This window comes from Taudactylus pleione, unplaced genomic scaffold (genome assembly GCF_031769625.1).
Source record: "Taudactylus pleione unplaced genomic scaffold, aTauple2 ptg000934l, whole genome shotgun sequence".
NCBI classification, from domain to species: Eukaryota; Metazoa; Chordata; class Amphibia; order Anura; family Myobatrachidae; genus Taudactylus; species Taudactylus pleione.
The window spans coordinates 122,710-141,655 of record NW_028285335.1 but is presented as its reverse complement, the minus strand read 5'-3'; positions in this window follow the sequence as shown (position 1 = coordinate 141,655).

Below are 18,946 nucleotides of genomic sequence, written 5' to 3'. Positions count from 1 at the left end.
CTCTCCTCTACTTTTATTATTGGCTTCTGTCACCTCCACTCTCCTTTTTTTATTGGCTTCTGTCACCTCCCCTCTCCTCTCCATTTGTTATTGGCTTTTGTCACCACCCCCCTCCTCTCCTTTCTTATTGGCTTCTGTCACCTTCCCTCTCCTCTCCTTTTCTTATTGGCTTCTGTCACCTCCTCTCTCCTCTCCTTTTCTTATTGTCTTCTATCACCTCCCTCTCCTCTCCTTTTCTTATTGGCTTCTGTCACCTCCCCTCTCCTTTTTTTTTTCTTATTGACTTCTGTCACCACTCCTCTCCTCTTCTTTCTTATAGGCTTCTGTCACTTCCCCTCTCCACTTCTTTTTTATTTACTTCTGTCACCTCCCCTCTCCTCTCCTTTTCTTATTGGCTTCTGTTACCTCACCTCTCCGCTTCTTTCTTAATGGCTTCTGTCACCACCCCTCTCCTCTCCTTTTCTTATTGGCTTCTGTCACCTCCCCTCTCCTCTTCTTTCTTATTGGCTTCTGTCACCACCCCTCTCCTCACTTTTTCTTATTGACTTCTGTCTCCTCCCCTCTCTTCTTTTTTCTTATTGGCTTCTGTCACTACCCCTCTCCTCTGCTTTTCCAATTGGCTTCTGTCACCTCCCCTTTCCTCTCCTTTTCATATTAGCTTCTGTCACCTCCCCTTTCCTCTCCTGTTCTTATTGGCTTCTGTCACCTCCCCTCTCCTCTTCTTTCTTGTTGGCTTCTGTCACCTCCCTTCTCCTCTCCTTTTCTTATTGGCTTCTGTCACCAGCCCTCTCCTCTTCTTTCTTATAGGCTTCAGTCACCACCCCTCTACTCTTCTTTCTTATTGGCTTCTGTCACGACCCCTCTCCTCTTCTTTTCCAATTGGCTTCTGTCACCTCCCCTTTCCTCTCCTTTTCTTATTAGCTTCTGTCACCTCCCCTCTCATCTTCTTTTTTTATTGGATTCTGTCACCTCCCCTCTCCTCTTCTTTTTTTATTGGATTCTGTCACCACCCCTCTCCTCTCCTTTTCTTATTGGCTTCTGTCACCTCCCCTATTCTCTCCTTTTATTATTAGCTTCTGTCACCTCCCCTTTCCTCTCCTTTTCTTATTGGCTTCTGTCACCTCCCCTCTCCTCTTCTTTTTTATTGGCTTCTGTCACCTCCCTTCTCCTCTCCTTTTCTTATTGGATTCTGTCACCAGCCCTCTCCTCTTCTTTCTTATTGGCTTCTGTCACTACCCCTCTCCTCTGCTTTTCCAATTGGCTTCAGTCACCTCCCCTTTCCTCTCCTTTTCTTATTAGCTTCTGTCACCTCCCCTTTCCTCTCCTGTTCTTATTGGCTTCTGTCACCTCCCCTCTCCTCTTCTTTCTTATTGGCTTCTGTCACCTCCCTTCTCCTCTCTTTTTCTTATTGGCTTCTGTCACCAGCCCTCTCCTCTTCTTTCTTATAGGCTTCAGTCACCACCCCTCTACTCTTCTTTCTTATTTGCTTCTGTCACGACCCCTCTCCTCTGCTTTTCCAATTGGCTTCTGTCACCTCCCCTTTCCTCTCCTTTTCTTATTAGCTTCTGTCACCTCCCCTTTCCTCTCCTTTTCTTATTGGCTTCTGTCACCTCCCCTCTCCTCTTCTTTCTTATTGGCTTCTGTCACCTCCCTTCTCCTCTCCTTTTCTTATTGGCTTCTGTCACAGCCTTCTCCTCTTCTTTCTTATTGGCTTCAGTCACCACCCCTTTCCTCTGCTTTCTCATTGGCTTCTGTCACCTCCCCTATCCTCTGCTTTCTCATTGGCTTCTGTCACCTCCCCTTTCCTCTCCTTTTCTTATTGGCTTCTCTCACCACCCCTCTCCTCTCCATTTCTTATTGGCTTCTGTCACCACCCCTCTCTTCTCCTTTCTTATTGGCTTCTGTCACCACCCCTCTCCTCTGCTTTTCTTATTGGCTTCTGTCACCTCCCCTTTTCTCTCCTTTTCTTATTGGCTTCTGTCACCACCCCTCTCCTCTGCTTTTCCAATAGGCTTCTGTCACCTCCCCTTTCCTCTCCTTTTCTTATTAGCTTCTGTCACCTCCCCTTTCCTCCTTCTCTTAATGGCTTCTGTCACCTCCCCTCTCCTCTTCTTTCTTATTGGCTTCTGTCACCTCCCTTCTCCTCTCCTTTTCTTATTGGCTTCTGTCACCAGCCCTCTCCTCTTCTTTCTTATTGGCTTCTGTCACCACCCTTCTCCTCTGCTTTTCCAATTGGCTTCTGTCACCTCCCCTTTCCTCTCCTTTTCTTATTAGCTTCTGTCACCTCCACTTTCCTCTCCTTTTCTTATAGGCTTCTGTTACCTCCCCTCTCCTCTACTTTTATTATTGGCTTCTGTCACCTCCACTCTCCTTTTTTTATTGGCTTCTGTCACCTCCCCTCTCCTCTCCATTTATTTTTGGCTTTTGTCACCACCCCCCTCCTCTCCTTTCTTATTGGCATCTGTCACCTTCCCTCTCCTCTCCTTTTCTTATTGGCTTCTGTCACCTCGCCTCTCATCTCCTTTCTTATTGGTTTCTATCACCTCCCCTCTCCTTTCCTTTTCTTATTGGTTTCTGTCACCTCCCCTCTCCTCTCCTTTTCTTATTAGCTTATGTCACCTCCCCTCTCCTCTTCTTTCTTATTGGCTTCTGTAACCTCCCCTCTCCTCTTTTTCTTATTGACTTCTGTCACCACTCCTCTCCTCTTCTTTCTTATAGGCTTCTGTCACTTCCCCTCTCCACTTCTTTTTTATTTGCTTCTGTCACCTCCCCTCTCCTCTCCTTTTCTTATTGGCTTCTGTTACCTCACCTCTCCGCTTCTTTCTTAATGGCTTCTGTCACCACCCCTCTCCTCTCCTTTTCTTATTGGCTTCTGTCACCTCCCCTCTCCTCTTCTTTCTTATTGGCTTCTGTCACCACCCCTCTCCTCTCTTTTTCTTATTGACTTCTGTCACCACTCCTCTCCTCTTCTTTCTTATAGGCTTCTGTCACTTCCCCTCTACTCTTCTTTTTATTTGCTTCTGTCACCTCCCCTCTCCTCTCCTTTTCTTATTGGCTTCTGTCACCTCCCCTCTCTTCTTTTTTCTTATTGGCTTCTGTGACCACCCGTCTCCTCTCCTTTTCTTATTGGCTTCTGTCACCTCCACTCTCCTCTTCTTTTTTTATTGGCTTCTGTCACCACCCCTCTCCTCTGCTTTTCCAATTGGCTTCTGTCACCTCCCCTCTACTCTCCTTTTCTTATTGGTTTCTGTCACCTCCCCTCTCCTCTTCTTTCTTATTGGCTTCTGTCACCACCCCTCTCCTCTCCTTTTCTTATTGGCTTTGGTCACCTCCCCTCTCCACTTCTTTTTTTATTGGATTCTGTCACCACCCCTCTCCTCTCCTTTTCTTATTGGCTTCTGTCAGCTCCCCTCTCCTCTTCTTTTCTTATTGGCCTCTGTCACCTCCTCTCTCCTCTCCTTCTGTTATTGGCCTCTGTTACCACCGCTCTCCTCTCCTTTTCATATTTGGCCTCTGTCACCACCCCTCTCCTCTCCTTTTCTTTTTGTCTTCTGTCACCTCCTTTCTCCTCTCCTTTTCTCATTGGCTTCTGTCACCTCCCCTTTCCTCTCCTTTTCTTATTGGCTTCTGTCACCACCCCTCTCCTCTTCTTTTCTTATTGACTTCTGTCACCACCATTCCACTACTACTTACTTATTGGCTTCTGTCACCACCCCTCTCCTATCCTTTTCTTATTGGCTTCTGTCACCTCCCCTATTCTCTCCTTTTCTAATTAGCTTCTGTCACCTCCACTTTCCTCTCCTTTTATTATTTTGCTTCTGTCACCTCCCCTCTCCTCTTCTTTCTTATTGGCTTCTGTCACCTCCCTTCTCCTCTCCTTTTCTTATTGGCTTCTGTCACCAGCCCTCTCCTCTGCTTTTCCAATTGGCTTCTGTCACCTCCCCTTTCCTCTCCTTTTCTTTTTAGCTTCTGTCACCTCCCCTTTCCTCTCCTTTTCTTATTGGTTTCTGTTACCTCCCCTCTCCTGTTCTTTTATTATTGGCTTCTGTCACCTCCACTCTCCTTTTCCTATTGGCTTCTGTCACCTCCCCTCTCCTCTCCTTTTCTTATTGGCTTTTGTCACCACCCCCCTCCTCTCCTTTCTTTTTGGCTTCTGTCACCTTCCCTTTCCTCTCCTTTTCTTATTGGCTTCTGTCACCTCCTCTCTCCTCTCCTTTTCTTATTGTCTTCTGTCACCTCCCTCTCCTCTACTTTTCTTATTGGCTTCTGTCACCTCCCCTCTCATCTCCATTCTTATTGGCTTCTATCACCTCCCCTCTCCTTTCCTTTTCTTATTGGTTTCTGTCACCTCCCTTCTCCTCTCCTTTTCTTATTAGCTTATGTCACCTCCCCTCTCCTCTTCTTTCTTATTGGCTTCTGTCACCTCCCCTCTCCTCTCTTTTTCTTATTGACTTCTGTCACCTCTCCTCTCCTCTTCTTTCTTATAGGCTTCTGTCACCTCCCCACTCCTCTCTTTATCTTTTTGGCTTCTGTCACCTCACCTCTCCGCTTCTTTCTTATTGGCTTCTGTCACCACCCCTCTCCTCTACTTTTCTTATTGGCTTCTGTCACCTCCCCTCTCCTCTTCTTTCTTATTGGCTTCTGTCACCACCCCTCTCCTCTCTTTTTCTTATTGACTTCTGTCACCACTCCTCTCCTCTTCTTTCTTATAGGCTTCTGTCACTTCCCCTCTCCTCTTCTTTTTATTTGCTTCTGTCTCCTCCCCTCTCCTCTCCTTTTCTTATTGGCTTCTGTCACCTCCCCTCTCTTCTTCTTTCTTATTGGCTTCTGTCACCACCCCTCTCTTCTCCTTTTCTTATTGGCTTCTGTCACCTCCCCTCTCCTCTACTTTCTTATTGGCTTCTGTCACCTCCCCTCTCCTCTTCTTTTTTTATTGGATTCTGTCACCTCCCCTCTCCTCTTCTTTTTTTATTGGATTCTGTTACCACCCCTCTCCTCTCCTTTTCTTATTGGCTTCTGTCACCTCCCCTATTCTCTCCTTTTATTATTAGCTTCTGTCACCTCCCCTTTCCTCTCCTTTTCTTATTGGCTTCTGTCACCTCCCCTCTCCTCTTCTTTCTTCTTGGCTTCTGTCACCTCCCTTCTCCTCTCCTATTCTTATTGGCTTCTGTCACAGCCTTCTCCTCTTCTTTCTTATTGGCTTCAGTCACCACCCCTCTCCTCTGCTTTCTCATTGGCTTCTGTCACCTCCCCTATCCTCTGCTTTCTCATTGGCTTCTGTCACCTCCCCTTTCCTCTCCTTTTCTTATTGGCTTCTGTCACCACCCCTCTCCGCTCCTTTTCTTATTGGCTTCTGTCACCACCCCTCTCCTCTCCTTTCTTATTGGCTTCTGTCACCACCCCTCTCCTCTGCTTTTCTTATTGGCTTCTGTCACCTCCCCTTTTCTCTCCTTTTCTTATTGGCTTCTGTCACCTCCCCTTTCCTCTCCTTCTCTTATTGGCTTCTGTTACCTCCCCTCTCCTCTACTTTTATTATTGGCTTCTGTCACCTGCACTCTCCTTTTCTTATTGGCTTCTGTCACCTCCCTCTCCTCTACTTTTCTTATTGGTTTTTGTCACCACCCCCTCCTCTCCTTTCTTATAGGCTTCTGTCACCTTCCCTCTCCTCTCCTTTTCTTATTGTCTTCTGTCACCTCACTCTCCTCTCCTTTTCTTATTGGCTTCTGTCACCTCCCCTCTCATCTCCTTTCTTATTGGCATCTATTACCTCCCCTCTCCTTTCCTTTTCTTATTGGTTTCTGTTACCTCCTCTCTCCTCTCCTTTTCTTATTAGCTTATGTCACCTCCCCTCTACTCTTCTTTCTTATTGGCTTCTGTCACCTCCCCTCTCCTCTCTTTTTCTTATTGACTTCTGTCACCACTCCTCTCCTCTTCTTTCTTATAGGCTTCTGTCACTTCCCCTCTCCTCTTCTTTTTTATTTGCTTCTGTCACCTCCCCTCTCATCTCCTTTTCTTATTGGCTTCTGTCACCTCACCTCTCCGCTTCTTTCTTATTGGCTTCTGTCACCACCCCTCTCCTCTTCTTTTCTTATTGGCTTCTGTCACCTCCCCTGTCCTCTACTTTCTTATTGGCTTATGTCACCACCCCTCTCCTCTCTTTTTCTTATTGACTTCTGTCACCACTCCTCTCCTCTTCTTTCTTATAGGCTTCTGTCACTTCCCCTCTCCTCTTCTTTTTATTTGCATCTGTCACCTCCCCTCTCCTATCCGTTTCTTATTGGCTTCTGTCACCTCCCCTCTCCTCTTCTTTCTTATTGGCTTCTGTCACCACCCCTCTCCTCTCTTTTTCTTATTGACATCTGTCACCACCCTTCTACTCTCCTTTTCTTATTGGTTTAAGTCACCTCCCCTCTCCTCTTCTTTCTTATTGGCTTCTGTCACCACCCCTCTCCTCTCTTTTTTTTATTGACATCTGTCACCACCCCTCTACTCTCCTTTTCTTATTGGTTTCAGTCACCTCCCCTCTCCTCTTCTTTCTTATTGGCTTCTGTCACCACCCCTCTCCTCTCCTTTTCTTATTGGCTTCTGTCACCTCCCCTCTCCTCTTCTTTTTTTATTGGATTCTGTCACCACCCCTCTCCTAACCTTTTCTTAGTGGCTTCTGTCACCACCCCTCTCCTATCCTTTTCTTATTGGCTTCTGTCACCATCCCTCTCCTATCCTTTTCTTATTGGCTTCTGTCACCTCCCCTATTCTCTCCTTTTCTTATTAGATTCTGTCACCTCCCCTTTCCTCTCCTTTTCTTATTGGCTTCTGTCACCTCCCCTCTCCTCTTCTTTCTTATTGGCTTCTGTCACCTCCCTTCTCCTCTCCATTTCTTATTGGCTTCTGTCACCAGCCCTCTCCTCTTCTTTCTTATTGGCTTCTGTCACCACCCCTCTCCTCTGCTTTTCCAATTGGCTTCTGTCACCTCCCCTTTCCTCTCCTTTTCTTATTAGCTTCTGTCACCTCCCCTTTCCTCTCCTTTTCTTATTGGCTTCTGTCACCTCCCCTCTCCTCTTCTTTCTTATTGGCTTCTATCACCTCCCTTCTCTTCTCCTTTTCTTATTGGCTTCTGTCACCAGCCCTCTCCTCTTCTTTCTTATTGGCTTCTGTCACCTCCCCTCTCCTCTGCTTTCTCATTGGCTTCTGTCACCTCCCCTTTCCTCTCCTGTTCTTATTGGCTTCTGTCACCTCCCCTCTCCTCTTCTTTCTTATTGGCTTCTGTCACCTCCCTTCTCCTCTCTTTTTCTTATTGGCTTCTGTCACCAGCCCTCTCCTCTTCTTTCTTATAGGCTTCAGTCACCACCCCTCTACTCTTCTTTCTTATTTGCTTCTGTCACGACCCCTCTCCTCTGCTTTTCCAATTGGCTTCTGTCACCTCCCCTTTCCTCTCCTTTTCTTATTAGCTTCTGTCACCTCCCCTTTCCTCTCCTTTTCTTATTGGCTTCTGTCACCTCCCCTCTCTTCTTCTTTCTTATTGGCTTCTGTCACCTCCCTTCTCCTCTGCTTTTCTTATTGGCTTCTGTCACAGCCTTCTCCTCTTCTTTCTTATTGGCTTCAGTCACCACCCCTTTCCTCTGCTTTCTCATTGGATTCTGTCACCTCCCCTATCCTCTGCTTTCTCATTGGCTTCTGTCACCTCCCCTTTCCTCTCCTTTTCTTATTGGCTTCTCTCACCACCCCTCTCCTCTCCATTTCTTATTAGCTTCTGTCACCACCCCTCTCTTCTCCTTTCTTATTGGCTTCTGTCACCACCCCTCTCCTCTGCTTTTCTTATTGGCTTCTGTCACCTCCCCTTTTCTCTCCTTTTCTTATTGGCTTCTGTCACCACCCCTCTCCTCTGCTTTTCCAATAGGCTTCTGTCACCTCCCCTTTCCTCTCCTTTTCTTATTAGCTTCTGTCACCTCCCCTTTCCTCTCCTTCTCTTAATGGCTTCTGTTACCTCCCCTCTCCTCTACTTTTCTTATTGGCTTCTGTCACCTGCACTCTCCTTTTCTTATTGGCTTCTGTCACCTCCCCTCTCCTCTCCTTTTCTTATTGGTTTTTGTCACCACCCCCTCCTCTCCTTTCTTATTGGCTTCTGTCACCTTCCCTCTCCTCTCCTTTTCTTATTTGCTTCTGTCACCTCCTCTCTCCTCTCCTTTTCTTATTGTCTTCTGTCACCTCCCTCTCCTCTCCTTTTCTTATTGGCTTCTGTCACCACCCCTCTCCTATCCTTTTCTTATTGGCTTCTGTCACCTCCCCTATTCTCCCCTTTTCTTATTAGCTTCTGTCACCTCCCCTTTCCTCTCCTTTTCTTATTGGCTTCTGTCACCTCCCCTCTCCTCTTCTTTCTTATTGGCTTCTGTTACCTCCCTTCTCCTCTCCTTTTCTTATTGGCTTCTGTCACCAGCCCTCTCCTCTTCTTTTTTATTGGCTTCTGTCACCACCCCTCTCCTCTGCTTTTCCAATTGGCTTCTGTCACCTCCCCTTTCCTCTCCTTTTCTTATTAGCTTCTGTCACCTCCACTTTCCTCTCCTTTTCTTATAGGCTTCTGTTACCTCCCCTCTCCTCTACTTTTATTATTGGCTTCTGTCACCTCCACTCTCCTTTTTTTATTGGCTTCTGTCACCTCCCCTCTCCTCTCCATTTCTTATTGGCTTTTGTCACCACCCCCCTCCTCTCCTTTCTTATTGGCTTCTGTCAACTTCCCTCTCCTCTCCTTTTCTTATTGGCTTCTGTCACCTCCTCTCTCCTCTCCTTTTCTTATTGTCTTCTATCACCTCCCTCTCCTCTCCTTTTCTTATTGGCTTCTGTCACCTCCCCTCTCCTCTCTTTTTCTTATTGACTTCTGTCACCACTCCTCTCCTCTTCTTTCTTATAGGCTTCTGTCACTTCCCCTCTCCACTTCTTTTTTATTTGCTTCTGTCACCTCCCCTCTCCTCTCCTTTTCTTATTGGCTTCTGTTACCTCACCTCTCCGCTTCTTTCTTAATGGCTTCTGTCACCACCCCTCTCCTCTCCTTTTCTTATTGGCTTCTGTCACCTCCCCTCTCCTCTTCTTTCTTATTGGCTTCTGTCACCACCCCTCTCCTCTCTTTTTCTTATTGACTTCTGTCACCTCCCCTCTCTTCTTTTTTCTTATTGGCTTCTGTCACTACCCCTCTCCTCTGCTTTTCCAATTGGCTTCTGTCACCTTCCCTTTCCTCTCCTTTTCATATTAGCTTCTGTCACCTCCCCTTTCCTCTCCTGTTCTTATTGGCTTCTGTCACCTCCCCTCTCCTCTTCTTTCTTATTGGCTTCTGTCACCTCCCTTCTCCTCTCCTTTTCTTATTGGCTTCTGTCACCAGCCCTCTCCTCTTCTTTCTTATAGGCTTCAGTCACCACCCCTCTACTCTTCTTTCTTATTGGCTTCTGTCACGACCCCTCTCCTCTGCTTTTCCAATTGGCTTCTGTCACCTCCCCTTTCCTCTCCTTTTCTTATTAGCTTCTGTCACCTCACCTTTCCTCTCCTTTTCTTATTGGCTTCTGTCACCTCCCCTCTCCTCTTCGTTCTTATTGGCTTCTGTCACCTCCCTTCTCCTCTCCTTTTCTTATTGGCTTCTGTCACAGCCTTCTCCTCTTCTTTCTTATTGGCTTCAGTCACCACCCCTCTCCTCTGCTTTCTCATTGGCTTCTGTCACCTCCCCTATCGTCTGCTTTCTCATTGGCTTCTGTCACCTCCCCTTTCCTCTCCTTTTCTTATTGGCTTCTCTCACCACCCCTCTCCTTTCCATTTCTTATTGGCATCTGTCACCACCCCTCTCCTCTCCTTTCTTATTGGCTTCTGTCACCACCCCTCTCCTCTGCTTTTCTTATTGGCTTCTGTCCCCCCCCTTTTCTCTCCTTTTCTTATTGGCTTCTGTCACCACCCCTCTCCTCTGCTTTTCCAATAGGCTTCTGTCACCTCCCCTTTCCTCTCCTTTTCTTATTAGCTTCTGTCACCTCCCCTTTCCTCTCCTTCTCTTAATGGCTTCTGTTACCTCCTCTCTCCTCTACTTTTATTATTGACTTCTGTCACCTGCACTCTCCATTTCTTATTGGTTTCTATCACCTCCCCTCTCCTCTCCTTTTATTATTGGTTTTTGTCACCACCCCCTCCTCTCCTTTCTTATTGGCTTCTGTCACCTTCCCTCTCCTCTCCTTTTCTTATTTGCTTCTGTCACCTCCTCTCTCCTCTCGTTTTCTTATTGTCTTCTGTCACCTCCCTCTCCTATCCTTTTCTTATTGGCTTCTGTCACCACCCCTCTCCTATACTTTTCTTCTTGGCTTCTGTCACCTCCCCTATTCTCTCCTTTTCTTATTAGCTTCTCTCACCTCCCCTTTCCTCTCCTTTTCTTATTGGCTTCTGTCACATCCCCTCTCCTCTTCTTTCTTATTGGCTTCTGTCACCTCCCTTCTCCTCTCCTTTTCTTATTGGCTTCTGTCACCAGCCCTCTCCTCTTCTTTCTTATTGGCTTCTGTCACCACTCCTCTCCTCTTCTTTCTTATAGGCTTCTGTCACTTCCCCTCTCCACTTCTTTTTTATTTGCTTCTGTCACCTCCCCTCTCCTCTCCTTTTCTTATTGGCTTCTGTTACCTCACCTCTCCGCTTCTTTCTTAATGGCTTCTGTCACCACCCCTCTCCTCTCCTTTTCTTATTGGCTTCTGTCACCTCCCCTCTCCTCTTCTTTCTTATTGGCTTCTGTCACCACCCCTCTCCTCTCTTTTTCTTATTGACTTCTGTCACCTCCCCTCTCTTCTTTTTTCTTATTGGCTTCTGTCACTACCCCTCTCCTCTGCTTTTCCAATTGGCTTCTGTCACCTTCCCTTTCCTCTCCTTTTCATATTAGCTTCTGTCACCTCCCCTTTCCTCTCCTGTTCTTATTGGCTTCTGTCACCTCCCCTCTCCTCTTCTTTCTTATTGGCTTCTGTCACCTCCCTTCTCCTCTCCTTTTCTTATTGGCTTCTGTCACCAGCCCTCTCCTCTTCTTTCTTATAGGCTTCAGTCACCACCCCTCTACTCTTCTTTCTTTTTGGCTTCTGTCACGACCCCTCTCCTCTGCTTTTCCAATTGGCTTCTGTCACCTCCCCTTTCCTCTCCTTTTCTTATTAGCTTCTGTCACCTCCCCTTTCCTCTCCTTTTCTTATTGGCTTCTGTCACCTCCCCTCTCCTCTTCGTTCTTATTGGCTTCTGTCACCTCCCTTCTCCTCTCCTTTTCTTATTGGCTTCTGTCACAGCCTTCTCCTCTTCTTTCTTATTGGCTTCAGTCACCACCCCTCTCCTCTGCTTTCTCATTGGCTTCTGTCACCTCCCCTATCGTCTGCTTTCTCATTGGCTTCTGTCACCTCCCCTTTCCTCTCCTTTTCTTATTGGCTTCTCTCACCACCCCTCTCCTCTCCATTTCTTATTGGCATCTGTCACCACCCCTCTCCTCTCCTTTCTAATTGGCTTCTGTCACCACCCCTCTCCTCTGCTTTTCTTATTGGCTTCTGTCACCTCCCCTTTTCTCTCCTTTTCTTATTGGCTTCTGTCACCACCCCTCTCCTCTGCTTTTCCAATAGGCTTCTGTCACCTCCCCTTTCCTCTCCTTTTCTTATTAGCTTCTGTCACCTCCCCTTTCCTCTCCTTCTCTTAATGGCTTCTGTTACCTCCTCTCTCCTCTACTTTTATTATTGGCTTCTGTCACCTCCTCTCTCCTCTCCTTTTCTTATTGTCTTCTGTCACCTCCCTCTCCTATCCTTTTCTTATTGGCTTCTGTCACCACCCCTCTCCTATCCTTTTCTTATTGGCTTCTGTCACCTCCCCTATTCTCTCCTTTTCTTATTAGCTTCTGTCACCTCCCCTTTCCTCTCCTTTTCTTATTGGCTTCTGTCACCTCCCCTCTCCTCTTCTTTCTTATTGGCTTCTGTCACCTTCCCTCTCCTCTCCTTTTCTTATTTGCTTCTGTCACCTCCTCTCTCCTCTCCTTTTCTTATTGTCTTCTGTCACCTCCCTCTCCTATCCTTTTCTTATTGGCTTCTGTCACCACCCCTCTCCTATCCTTTTCTTATTGGCTTCTGTCACCTCCCCTATTCTCTCCTTTTCTTATTAGCTTCTGTCACCTCCCCTTTCCTCTCCTTTTCTTATTGGCTTCTGTCACCTCCCCTCTCCTCTTCTTTCTTATTGGCTTCTGTCACCTCCCTTCTCCTCTCCTTTTCTTATTGGCTTCTGTCACCAGCCCTCTCCTCTTCTTTCTTATTGGCTTCTGTCACCACCCCTCTCCTCTGCTTTTCCAATTGGCTTCTGTCACCTCCCCTTTCCTCTCCTTTTCTTATTAGCTTCTGTCACCTCCAATTTCCTCTCCTTTTCTTATAGGCTTCTGTTACCTCCCCTCTCCTCTACTTTTATTATTGGCTTCTGTCACCTCCACTCTCCTTTTTTTATTGGCTTCTGTCACCTCCCCTCTCCTCTCCATTTCTTATTGGCTTTTGTCACAACCCCCCTCCTCTCCTTCCTTATTGGCTTCTGTCACCTTCCCTCTCCTCTCCTTTTCTTATTGTCTTCTGTCACCTCCCTCTCCTCTCCTTTTCTTATTGGCTTCTGTCACCACCCCTCTCCTATCCTTTTCTTTTTGGCTTCTGTCACCTCCCCTATTCTCTCCTTTTCTTATTAGCTTCTGTCACCTCCCCTTTCCTCTCCTTTTCTTATTGGCTTCTGTCACCTCCCCTCTCCTCTTCTTTCTTATTGGCTTCTGTCACCTCCTCTCTCCTCTCCATTTCTTTTTGGCTTTTGTCACCACCCCCCTCCTCTCCTTTCTTATTGGCTTCTGTCACCTTCCCTCTCCTCTCCTTTTCTTATTGGTTTCTGTCACCTCACCTCTCATCTCCTTTCTTATTGGTTTCTATCACTTCCCCTCTCCTTTCCTTTTCTTATTGGTTTCTGTCACCTCCCCTCTCCTCTCCTTTTATTATTAGCTTATGTCACCTCCCCTCTCCTCTTCTTTCTTATTGGCTTCTGTCACCTCCCCTCTCCTCTCTTTTTCTTATTGACTTCTGTCACCACTCCTCTCCTCTTCTTTCTTATAGGCTTCTGTCACTTCCCCTCTCCACTTCTTTTTTCTTTGCTTCTGTCACCTCCCTTCTCCTCTCCTTTTCTTATTGGCTTCTGTTACCTCACCTCTCCGCTTCTTTCTTAATGGCTTCTGTCACCACCCCTCTCCTCTCCTTTTCTTATTGGCTTCTGTCACCTCCCCTCTCCTCTTCTTTCTTATTGGCTTCTGTCACCTCCCCTTTCCTCTCCTTTTCTTATTGGCTTCTCTCACCACCCCTCTCCTCTCCATTTCTTATTGGCTTCTGTCACCACCCCTCTCTTCTCCTTTCTTATTGGCTTCTGTCACCACCCCTCTCCTCTGCTTTTCTTATTGGCTTCTGTCACCTCCCCTTTTCTCTCCTTTTCTTATTGGCTTCTGTCACCACCCCTCTCCTCTGCTTTTCCAATAGGCTTCTGTCACCTCCCCTTTCCTCTCCTTTTCTTATTAGCTTCTGTCACCTCCCCTTTCCTCTCCTTCTCTTAATGGCTTCTGTTACCTCCCCTCTCCTCTACTTTTATTATTGGCTTCTGTCACCTGCACTCTCCTTTTCTTATTGGCTTCTGTCACCTCCCCCTCCTCTCCTTTTCTTATTGGTTTTTGTCACCACCCCCTCCTCTCCTTTCTTATTGGCTTCTGTCACCTTCCCTCTCCTCTCCTTTTCTTATTTGCTTCTGTCACCTCCTCTCTCCTCTCCTTTTCTTATTGTCTTCTGTCACCTCCCTCTCCTCTCCTTTTCTTATTGGCTTCTGTCACCACCCCTCTCCTATCCTTTTCTTATTGGCTTCTGTCACCTCCCCTATTCTCCCCTTTTCTAATTAGCTTCTGTCACCTCCCCTTTCCTCTCCTTTTCTTATTGGCTTCTGTCACCTCCCCTCTCCTCTTCTTTCTTATTGGCTTCTGTCACCTCCCTTCTCCTCTCCTTTTCTTATTGGCTTCTGTCACCAGCCCTCTCCTCTTCTTTTTTATTGGCTTCTGTCACCACCCCTCTCCTCTGCTTTTCCAATTGGCTTCTGTCACCTCCCCTTTCCTCTCCTTTTCTTATTAGCTTCTGTCACCTCCACTTTCCTCTCCTTTTCTTATAGGCTTCTGTTACCTCCCCTCTCCTCTACTTTTATTATTGGCTTCTGTCACCTCCACTCTCCTTTTTTTATTGGCTTCTGTCACCTCCCCTCTCCTCTCCATTTCTTATTGGCTTTTGTCACCACCCCCCTCCTCTCCTTTCTTATTGGCTTCTGTCAACTTCCCTCTCCTCTCCTTTTCTTATTGGCTTCTGTCACCTCCTCTCTCCTCTCCTTTTCTTATTGTCTTCTATCACCTCCCTCTCCTCTCCTTTTCTTATTGGCTTCTGTCACCTCCCCTCTCCTCTCTTTTTCTTATTGACTTCTGTCACCACTCCTCTCCTCTTCTTTCTTATAGGCTTCTGTCACTTCCCCTCTCCACTTCTTTTTTATTTGCTTCTGTCACCTCCCCTCTCCTCTCCTTTTCTTATTGGCTTCTGTAACCTCACCTCTCCGCTTCTTTCTTAATGGCTTCTGTCACCACCCCTCTCCTCTCCTTTTCTTATTGGCTTCTGTCACCTCCACTCTCCTCTTCTTTCTTATTGGCTTCTGTCACCACCCCTCTCCTCTCTTTTTCTTATTGACTTCTGTCACCTCCCCTCTCTTCTTTTTTCTTATTGGCTTCTGTCACTACCCCTCTCCTCTGCTTTTCCAATTGGCTTCTGTCACCTTCCCTTTCCTCTCCTTTTCATATTAGCTTCTGTCACCTCCCCTTTCCTCTCCTGTTCTTATTGGCTTCTGTCACCTCCCCTCTCCTCTTCTTTCTTATTGGCTTCTGTCACCTCCCTTCTCCTCTCCTTTTCTTATTGGCTTCTGTCACCAGCCCTCTCCTCTTCTTTCTTATAGGCTTCAGTCACCACCCCTCTACTCTTCTTTCTTATTGGCTTCTGTCACGACCCCTCTCCTCTGCTTTTCCAATTGGCTTCTGTCACCTCCCCTTTCCTCTCCTTTTCTTATTAGCTTCTGTCACCTCAACTTTCCTCTCCTTTTCTTATTGGCTTCTGTCACCTCCCCTCTCCTCTTCGTTCTTATTGGCTTCTGTCACCTCCCTTCTCCTCTCCTTTTCTTATTGGCTTCTGTCACAGCCTTCTCCTCTTCTTTCTTATTGGCTTCAGTCACCACCCCTCTCCTCTGCTTTCTCATTGGCTTCTGTCACCTCCCCTATCGTCTGCTTTCTCATTGGCTTCTGTCACCTCCCCTTTCCTCTCCTTTTCTTATTGGCTTCTCTCACCACCCCTCTCCTCTCCATTTCTTATTGGCATCTGTCACCACCCCTCTCCTCTCCTTTCTTATTGGCTTCTGTCACCACCCCTCTCCTCTGCTTTTCTTATTGGCTTCTGTCACCTCCCCTTTTCTCTCCTTTTCTTATTGGCTTCTGTCACCACCCCTCTCCTCTGCTTTTCCAATAGGCTTCTGTCACCTCCCCTTTCCTCTCCTTTTCTTATTAGCTTCTGTCACCTCCCCTTTCCTCTCCTTCTCTTAATGGCTTCTGTTACCTCCTCTCTCCTCTACTTTTATTATTGGCTTCTGTCACCTGCACTCTCCATTTCTTATTGGCTTCTATCACCTCCCCTCTCCTCTCCTTTTCTTATTGGTTTTTGTCACCACCCCCTCCTCTCCTTTCTTATTGGCTTCTGTCACCTTCCCTCTCCTCTCCTTTTCTTATTTGCTTCTGTCACCTCCTCTCTCCTCTCTTTTTCTTATTGTCTTCTGTCACCTCCCTCTCCTATCCTTTTCTTATTGGCTTCTGTCACCACCCCTCTCCTATCCTTTTCTTATTGGCTTCTGTCACCTCCCCTATTCTCTCCTTTTCTTATTAGCTTCTGTCACCTCCCCTTTCCTCTCCTTTTCTTATTGGCTTCTGTCACCTCCCCTCTCCTCTTCTTTCTTATTGGCTTCTGTCACCTCCCTTCTCCTCTCCTTTTCTTATTGGCTTCTGTCACCAGCCCTCTCCTCTTCTTTCTTATTGGCTTCTGTCACCACTCCTCTCCTCTTCTTTCTTATAGGCTTCTGTCACTTCCCCTCTCCACTTCTTTTTTATTTGCTTCTGTCACCTCCCCTCTCCTCTCCTTTTCTTATTGGCTTCTGTCACCTCCCCTCTCCTCTTCTTTCTTATTGGCTTCTGTCAGCACCCCTCTCCTCTCTTTTTCTTATTGACTTCTGTCACCTCCCCTCTCTTCTTTTTTCTTATTGGCTTCTGTCACTACCCCTCTCCTCTGCTTTTCCAATTGAGTTCTGTCACCTTCCCTTTCCTCTCCTTTTCATATTAGCTTCTGTCACCTCCCCTTTCCTCTCCTGTTCTTATTGGCTTCTGTCACCTCCCCTCTCCTCTTCTTTCTTATTGGCTTCTGTCACCTCCCTTCTCCTCTCCTTTTCTTATTGGCTTCTGTCACCAGCCCTCTCCTCTTCTTTCTTATCGGCTTCAGTCACCACCCCTCTACTCTTCTTTCTTATTGGCTTCTGTCACGACCCCTCTCCTCTGCTTTTCCAATTGGCTTCTGTCACCTCCCCTTTCCTCTCCTTTTCTTATTAGCTTCTGTCACCTCCCCTTTCCTCTCCTTTTCTTATTGGCTTCTGTCACCTCCCCTCTCCTCTTCATTCTTATTGGCTTCTGTCACCTCCCTTCTCCTCTCCTTTTCTTATTGGCTTCTGTCACAGCCTTCTCCTCTTCTTTCTTATTGGCTTCAGTCACCACCCCTCTCCTCTGCTTTCTCATTGGCTTCTGTCACCTCCCCTATCGTCTGCTTTCTCATTGGCTTCTGTCACCTCCCCTTTCCTCTCCTTTTCTTATTGGCTTCTCTCACCACCCCTCTCCTCTCCATTTCTTATTGGCATCTGTCACCACCCCTCTCCTCTCCTTTCTAATTGGCTTCTGTCACCACCCCTCTCCTCTGCTTTTCTTATTGGCTTCTGTCACCTCCCCTTTTCTCTCCTTTTCTTATTGGCTTCTGTCACCACCCCTCTCCTCTGCTTTTCCAATAGGCTTCTGTCACCTCCCCTTTCCTCTCCTTTTCTTATTAGCTTCTGTCACCTCCCCTTTCCTCTCCTTCTCTTAATGGCTTCTGTTACCTCCTCTCTCCTCTACTTTTATTATTGGCTTCTGTCACCTGCACTCTCCATTTCTTATTGGCTTCTATCACCTCCCCTCTCCTCTCCTTTTCTTATTGGTTTTTGTCACCACCCCCTCCTCTCCTTTCTTATTGGCTTCTGTCACCTTCCCTCTCCTCTCCTTTTCTTATTTGCTTCTGTCACCTCCTCTCTCCTCTCCTTTTCTTATTGTCTTCTGTCACCTCCCTCTCCTATCCTTTTCTTATTGGCTTCTGTCACCACCCCTCTCCTATCCTTTTCTTATTGGCTTCTGTCACCTCCCCTATTCTCTCCTTTTCTTATTAGCTTCTGTCACCTCCCCTTTCCTCTCCTTTTCTTATTGGCTTCTGTCACCTCCCCTCTCCTCTTCTTTCTTATTGGCTTCTGTCACCTCCCTTCTCCTCTCCTTTTCTCATTGGCTTCTGTCACCAGCCCTCTCCTCTTCTTTCTTATTGGCTTCTGTCACCACCCCTCTCCTCTGCTTTTCCAATTGGCTTCTGTCACCTCCCCTTTCCTCTCCTTTTCTTATTAGCTTCTGTCACCTCCACTTTCCTCTCCTTTTCTTATAGGCTTCTGTTACCTCCCCTCTCCTCTACTTTTATTATTGGCTTCTGTCACCTCCACTCTCCTTTTTTTATTGGCTTCTGTCACCTCCCCTCTCCTCTCCATTTCTTATTGGCTTTTGTCACAACCCCCCTCCTCTCCTTTCTTATTGGCTTCTGTCACCTTCCCTCTCCTCTCCTTTTCTTATTGTCTTCTGTCACCTCCCTCTCCTCTCCTTTTCTTATTGGCTTCTGTCACCACCCCTCTCCTATCCTTTTCTTTTTGGCTTCTGTCACCTCCCCTATTCTCTCCTTTTCTTATTAGCTTCTGTCACCTCCCCTTTCCTCTCCTTTTCTTATTGGCTTCTGTCACCTCCCCTCTCCTCTTCTTTCTTATTGGCTTCTGTCACCTCCCCTCTCCTCTCCATTTCTTTTTGGCTTTTGTCACCACCTCCCTCCTCTCCTTTCTTATTGGCTTCTGTCACCTTCCCTCTCCTCTCCTTTTCTTATTGGTTTCTGTCACCTCACCTCTCATCTCCTTTCTTATTGGTTTCTATCACTTCCCCTCTCCTTTCCTTTTCTTATTGGTTTCTGTCACCTCCCCTCTCCTCTCCTTTTCTTATTAGCTTATGTCACCTCCCCTCTCCTCTTCTTTCTTATTGGCTTCTGTCACCTCCCCTCTCCTCTCTTTTTCTTATTGACTTCTGTCACCACTCCTCTCCTCTTCTTTCTTATAGGCTTCTGTCACTTCCCCTCTCCACTTCTTTTTTATTTGCTTCTGTCACCTCCCTTCTCCTCTCCTTTTCTTATTGGCTTCTGTTACCTCACCTCTCCGCTTCTTTCTTAATGGCTTCTGTCACCACCCCTCTCCTCTCCTTTTCTTATTGGCTTCTGTCACCTCCCCTCTCCTCATCTTTCTTATTGGCTTCTGTCACCACCCCTCTCCTCTCTTTTTCTTATTGACTTCTGTCACCACTCCTCTCCTCTTCTTTCTTATTGGCTTCTGTCACCTCCCCTATCCTCTCTTTTTCTTATTGACTTCTGTCACCATTCCTCTCCTCTTCTTTTCTTATTGGCCTCTGTCAACTCCTCTCTCCTCTCCTTTTATTATTGGCCTCTGTCACCTCCGCTCTCCTCTCCTTTTCTTA